Source organism: Brassica napus, chromosome C2 (genome assembly GCF_020379485.1).
Source record: "Brassica napus cultivar Da-Ae chromosome C2, Da-Ae, whole genome shotgun sequence".
In the NCBI taxonomy this organism is placed as follows: Eukaryota; Viridiplantae; Streptophyta; class Magnoliopsida; order Brassicales; family Brassicaceae; genus Brassica; species Brassica napus.
This window is the reverse complement of record NC_063445.1, coordinates 27,893,731-27,900,516: the sequence shown is the minus strand read 5'-3', so window position 1 is coordinate 27,900,516 and position 6,786 is coordinate 27,893,731. Positions and strand designations below refer to the sequence as shown.

Below are 6,786 nucleotides of genomic sequence, written 5' to 3'. Positions count from 1 at the left end.
TTCCTGTAAGGCTATATAGCCATTGTCTTTCTCTTAATGAACATGTCAGTTTTCCAGAAGTAACGTCTTGAGATTTACAATCAGCAGATGTATCTTGTCGTCATATTTGGATTGAGCCCCAAGTTCACAACCAAAGTACTTGCCGATCGTGTAAGAAGCAAGCCTCCCCCAAGGCTTCTGGAATGTCTACATTGTTGGTCTTGATGCCCGTTACCTTTGCCTTCAAACTTGGTAACCATCTTTGGAATTATTGTACCGATGTTCATTACCTTTTCCGCTCGGTTTGATGCACCAATGTTCTGCAGCGCCATCTGGTGTCTTTTTAGCCGAAAGAAACCAGATCAGTGAAACTGGTCAGAAAGCAGAGGTGTGTTTTGTTAAACCGGTAACATGAGCCACAATCTTCAGAGGAGTCTCCGGATTGAAGATGCATGAGCCTAAAATAATGGAAGAACTTACAGTTTTTAGTTCTGGATGTAGAATGGTATTTTTATGTTTTATTATTGAATTTATAAATATTTTGTAAAATATAAATACAATCCATTAAAAATTGTTTCATATTGTTCTATGTTTGTTTTACCATTTCTACAATCAAAATATGTTTATTTTTTCCTTTAATCTATTTTGGTTTTTTTGTCAAGTTAATATATTTAATAATATAATTTTATCATATACAGTAGGCATTCTATAAATTAATATTCGATAAAATAATAAATTTATCTGGTTTTAAGTTGGACTGGTGTATCATGAAATGAAATATTATTTGTTTTTAAATAAAATATTTAAGAAAATATAAATCTAAAAAATAAAAAATAACTTTATAAATTAATAAATTATCATAATCCTAACATTATTAATTTATAGATTTTACTGTAGTATATTATGAGAATCAACTAAAACACTTGCTTACTATTCTTCCTCATTTTTATGTTTGTTAATTTCTTTTAATCATAAAATATGAAAATAGTTTTGTTACTATATGGATGATATGATTATTCTTATTTTTAATAAAATATAATATAATGAGATAAAATAAAGAATACAAACATTAATGTAAATTTTAGTTGATAATTAATGTTTAATAATCATGTGATTTGGTGTATGACATTTAATATGCTCTAATTTTAATGGAATAACTAAACTGAATCACATTCTAATGATATTTCTACACTACAAGAAAACATCAATTTTGTAACTACAAGAATAGTTGGAAGATAGTTGCAACTATAGATATTATGACTATTTTGCAACTACTTGATTCAGTTAGAAATAGCTCGTCGCAAATAATGTTGGTTGCAAATTAGTCCCAAAAGAGCGACTAAAGTAAGACTATATAGTTAGTGGTATATTAGCAACTCCTTTGTAACTAAGGTCGCAGTTGCAAAAATAATTCGAGACCACGGTTTTGGTCTCGTATTAGTTAGTAAATAGTAGTTGCTAGTTAGTCTCTTTTTACTTGCGACTAATTTAAAACATTTATAAGTTAGTGGCTAATTTAAGTAACTAATTTGTGACTACAATATTTATTTTTAGTTACAAATTAGTTGCAGTGGTTTGCGACTATTTAGCAGCCACATTATTGATATATGCTTATAAATTAGTTGCATAATTTAGTGACCAGTAAAAAAATAATTTGAATTTCTTGTTTAAAAAAAATATTAATTTAGAAATAAAAATGTATTATAATATTAGTTTTGGAATCAGAATTTATATATTAACTTCGAAATTAATTTGAAAGTCAAAAGTTAGAAATACAACAATTGAAATATTTTAAATTCCTATAAATGCAGAAGAAGTCGACTTTAAAATCTTTCGTTTCAGTTTCGAACCGGAACCATTAAGACCAAACCTACAAAATCTAACAATACTAAAAGGTTAATATACTTAACGTAGAGGCATGCCACCTCGGATTAAAAAATCAACCAATAAAAATAAACTAAAGTGCCACGTCATCGTGTTATTCCTTCTCGATGTTGGAGATGGCCATGCCTCTTCAGATCACACCGTCTCCGAAAACGCCTCTTCAACGTTTCAGATTTTTACCACTAATCCTCTCATTTATTGATGATTTCTCTCCAGTCTCCGCAAATGTATAAAAATCCTTTCCACAATCCTATTTGGAGACATCTTCGGCTTCCATGATTGGGAAGGACTTTGGCTTGGTGATTTTTGTTTTCAAGCCATGGTTGGAAGATCTACAGGTATTGATTATGTCTTTCTCTCTGGTTCTGTTCGGTTTCAGTCCGAAATAACTTACTATGTGGATTCATTGAAGGATACGGGGTGAACGGGAGGATGAAATCGAATTTCTGAGTTCGTGGAAATCTTACCAGAGATGCGTTAGATTGAATCAATAATATTGTTTCCTCCATGGGTGAATCCAATCCGGGTCTTTTGTTCTGAAAAGCAACAAAGTCCCGGCTCTTGCGTATTCTTACGTGTCTTCTCAAAAAGATTATCCAGATTATGTTGTAGATCTCTAATTGTTAGATCCAATGGTACTGTGCAACATGTGAAACCAATTGTAGTTCTATATTTGCTATTTGTATATATTTGATTCATCAATTGTTTTTGAGTAAAGCTAAATCGTAGCTTGAACAGTTTGTATTTTGGACTTCAGGTGCTAACCAATCAGTATATGCTCCAAACCCATCTTAATCTTGGGAAGATATTATACGTAGCATAACTTTCCTAAATGTAAAACTCTTTTTATTGAACTTCTATTCTCAGTCTGGAAATCATTATGGTTTTACACTTAATACAGTTCTAAAACTCCATGGTTTGTTAGGAGAAGCTTCTTTATATATGCAGTTTACACTGCTTGGGCCAAACCATTTAAATATGGTGAATAAGACATTGTCATCAACCATAACCACCTTTTTTGTAGGTATGTCGTTTCTTCAGAATTTGGTTCACAGAAGAAAGGTGCATGCTTGGGTTCTCACTGATCATCCAATATTGCTGAATAGAGTTTTAATCTAGGAAGCAATGGTACAATAAAAAAAACTCTTCCAACAGCCTCCACGGTATGTAAAGCTTCTTTTTCTGTATGATTGATTGTATAGCATTTTGAAATATGTGTAAAGCATAAATGTTACTCTATCTGCAGGGGATAACAAAAGTCTCAATAACAAGATATGAGAAATCACAAAGCATACAAAAGACGGTGAAAACCTTTAAAGCTTCCCTATATATGTAGATGTATGTGACAGATTGTTCTATTATGTTTTTTTTCTTTGAAGAAGTTCGAGGATGATGAAAGAAGCAAGAAGAGCTGATCACATTTTGAGGACATGAACAACATTTTGTATGAGTTAAGTCATAATGCGCCAACACTCACTGTTTAAAAGAGAACTTTAACATAGTGGCTAATACCATTGTTTATATGATATAGGTTTCCACTGAGGTCAGGCTACCCGCAGTGGACAGAACTATGACATCCAAAAAGCAATGAAAATAGTCTCTGTAGAGTGTAAGAAGGGGCAAGTGATTGATGTGCCAGTGATGGAAGGAGTAGGGATTCCATAGCCGAGGACCATGCACGTACCGACAAGAACGAGAATAAGAATGATTTTTTTTTGCTAGAGGAACCTTTTTCTAACCATCGCATGGTCTGTGTTGCAAAAGTATGCTCATAAAATGTAGTACGTTATTAGCTCTTCACTTTACGGTATTGGTTTGGGATAGTGTTCACTTCTGCGTGTCTACAGAGCAAAGAATATAAAGAAAATGCTCCACCTAATTCACCAAACAAGAGACCATTTAGATAATGAGTGAGAGATATATATATAAGAACACGTGAAAATTTAATCATATGTTGTCATTAGCGTTGCATACAGCGAAAACGTATTTGAGAAGAGGGATGAATGTGAGGGGATAAATGATTAACGATAGAATGATATACTCAATGACTTTGACCCCGTGAGGAAATGTATAGTATATTATATCAATTATGTATGTCATTATAATTTGTTCAATAATATTCATTTTTGTTTCTACATCACTAGAGATTCAAATTAACAAAACAAATCCACTTTTAATATTTGAAAAGACAATTATGAGTTACAAGCGATGTGACTATCTATTACCCATATATAAATAAATCTATATATATATACATCTTTTAAAATTGTATAAACATTATACCCAATTATTATTAAACATTTTAGAAGCATTGAAAAGTACCGAATGCTACAACATATTTTTATTTAAAATACAATATATTATCCACTAATTTATTTAAATAACCTATTCAGCCAATAATGCTAAAGTCAGTTGATATGGAATAAAGCAAAATTAATATATTTTTAGAAAATATTTTTTCTTTAATATGCCAAGAAAATAATTTTAAATTTTTAAAATCACATTAAATACATATTAACAGTCAAATTATATATATATATTTAAACTGTTACATAAAAAAAAATATAACGTTGAAAAACCGGCGCGTAGCGCCGAAAACACCCCTAGTGAAAAGATAAAAACAAAGTTACAAGTAAGGCAAGAATGTATAGAAAGCAAAGAAATGAAAAATTGAACCAAACATAATCAAAGCTAAAGATGTCATTACTAAAACAAGAAAACCATAAGTGAGAGAAAGACTTAACATGTCAAATTCAAGCACTGAAACAAATTGTAAGGCTTATGAGCCAAATAAGCAAGTAGTAATCCCAAGAGGTGTCGTACTTTAAGCTAGAACATATCATTATGAAAGCAAACAAACCATAAGTAAGGCACAGACTAAACTTGACAAATTCAAGCATTTTAACTAGTCGTAAGGGTAAGGCAAAAACAAATAGATTATCATGAAGTTAATGTAAGAGTTCTAAGGCAGATAAATAAACCAAACACAATAAAAACTTAACCAAAATGAAGTGGATTATCATGACGATGTAACCATAAGTGGTGGAAATCAGCCAAACTATTGAGATATGTTTTAAACACACAACTAAACTCACCAAAATGAAGAGTTTAAGACAAAACCATGACTCACTTTTGCAAATATGAACTGGATATGTGTGTTTGCAGGTATTCTTCTCTGGAATTAGACCGGGCATCATTGGATGGGAAAGGAAAGACCTAATAATCAAATGGATCGCAGGCAAGGAGCTAAGATAAAGTGAGTGCTCACCATTTGACACTTACAAGCTCAAATAACACCAGACTCCACCGACTGAAGGAACGACATTACCTTCGTACAAATCCACAAATCAAAGAGACCACGCAATTTTATTTTATTAAACATCTAGAATTAGAAGAACCCAAATCTACAATATGAAGGAGAAAAGGAGAGAACCCATTACCGAGTGGTGCAGGCTTCTTTCTCCTAACAGGCTTCTTCTGAGGCTGATTGTTGACATAAGCTCCCACTGCTATACTCCCCTCCCTCTGCCACAGTTATCAACCCTTTCATCAGTCTACTAAAATTTAAAAAATTGGTGGCACTTCCTTGACATTTCAACGAACACATGGTGTGCTAAAAAAATGAGAAACAGAAGAACAAAAATAGGGTTAGGCTAAGAAACCTGGTGGAAAGGGAACGAGTCCAGCTATCTCTCTTGGGTCCATTGATAAAACTAGTTCGAGCCCCTTTCACCGACCACACTCTGTTTCTCAGACACACATCGAAATTAAAACATTGTTAGATTACAGAGCCGAAAACAACAACAAAAGGAAGGGTTTTTTTCCCAAAATTACAAATTTTCGGCTGCGGAAGGCTTCTCAAGCTTCTTCCTTCTCTGATAAACCTCGACCTGAGGTACTTCTCTGAACCCATCTCCGTCTTCTTCCTCTGATCTAATTATCTCAGACCAAAGATCAACTGTCACCAAACACCAACCTTTTCATGTTATACATAATTCTGAGTATGAAATGTGATTATCTAAAGACTTTAGCAAACTGGAGTGTGAAGACAATCAAAATTAGGTGAAGAGAAAATTCTGAGATTGGAGTGTGAAGAAAAGAAAAAAATGATGAACATAAAGGTCTAGAAGGAAGAAAGAGCATTTGGGTATCGAAAATCTATTCCCTAGAAAATGAGCGCTATATTAAAAACAAAATTGGACCTTAGAGCCAAATTGTGCGACCAAAGTGTAACTATCTAAAGGCATATAGTTGCAAAATAGTGACATATGTAAAAGAAAATTACAATGAAATTTACCACTTATTTTTAACGCCTCATGTTTTGCAGTTTCAAATTAGTGGCTAACAAGTAACCCTAACAATACCCTAAACCTTAAATATCATTTATTTGCTTTTTAAACTAGTATATAAGAGAAAACACTTGTTATAAACTTATCAAATTACTGTGGAAGCACCGTGGCCTAGTGGTCAAGGTTTAAAGGTTTCTACACCCAGGTTTGGGGTTCGAACCCCAGACAACGCAATTTCTACAGGAAGGTCTGGGTTTCAATTCCCGGAGAAGGCGAATTATGCAGAAAATTAGAGAAAATGCTTACAAGAGATTTTCAGCATGGCGAAAGGAATACCGTCAGGAATGGATCTCATAAGGCTACTCAGGGTGATGCAGTCAGGCGTTAATCCTCGTAAGGCAGGTAGAATTGTCGACTGTAATATCAATCTATGTAATGTTTCTCATAATTTGTAATAGCATAATTAACCAGACAAAAAAAAACTTATCAAATTATTAATGTACAATAATCTAATTGATTTCTTTAACCCAAATCTAAATCATTGCACTTGAATGTATTACAAGTGGGTAGCATGGGTTTTGTGAAGATTTGCATGTCCAACTTTACCTAGCGATACAAATTTATACAAAATATA

General features: G+C 32.8%; 1 long non-coding RNA gene across 2 annotated transcripts; it reads left to right on the top strand.

Annotated features, from left to right (window-relative positions):
* Positions 1–1,855: 1,855 nt before the first annotated feature.
* LOC111208676 lies at positions 1,856–3,533 on the top strand. Of its 2 annotated transcripts, none has more exons than XR_007319232.1 (5): positions 1,856–2,201; positions 2,888–3,026; positions 3,110–3,166; positions 3,243–3,313; positions 3,395–3,533. It is a non-coding gene; the product is annotated as an uncharacterized LOC111208676 (long non-coding RNA). The 2 variants fall into 2 exon arrangements; XR_007319231.1 differs by having other exon boundaries at positions 2,276–3,026.
* Positions 3,534–6,786: the final 3,253 nt, after the last annotated feature.